Consider the following 346-nt stretch of genomic DNA (forward strand, 5'->3'; position numbering starts at 1 on the left):
AAAAGCAGGATTTATCTGGAGTGGCAGATGTGTCTGGCAGATAGCATCTGTGCCTGAGCATGGGACTCCTTCCAGAGAAATCTTTAGGGGCCTTCATGTTGGACTATCTCCTCTCCACAAAACTTAGGTCTCCACCTCTTTTGTCTCTTCTACCTTGTAGTATTTTGTCACTGAAACCCTCCAGACCACTACCACACTGCCACTCTCTCAAATAGAATGGTGTCTTAAAAACACTCTTTGGCAGTTTTTATTATGGTTTCCTGAGTAGTTGATCTTTTTTGTCTATTATCTGTTCTCATAAGCTTTATGTTGCTCTAAAAAAAAAAAAAAAGGGGGGGGGGGGGGG

Source organism: Chaetura pelagica, unplaced genomic scaffold, assembly GCF_000747805.2.
Source record: "Chaetura pelagica isolate M959 unplaced genomic scaffold, ChaPel_1.0 scaffold138, whole genome shotgun sequence".
NCBI classification, from domain to species: Eukaryota; Metazoa; Chordata; class Aves; order Apodiformes; family Apodidae; genus Chaetura; species Chaetura pelagica.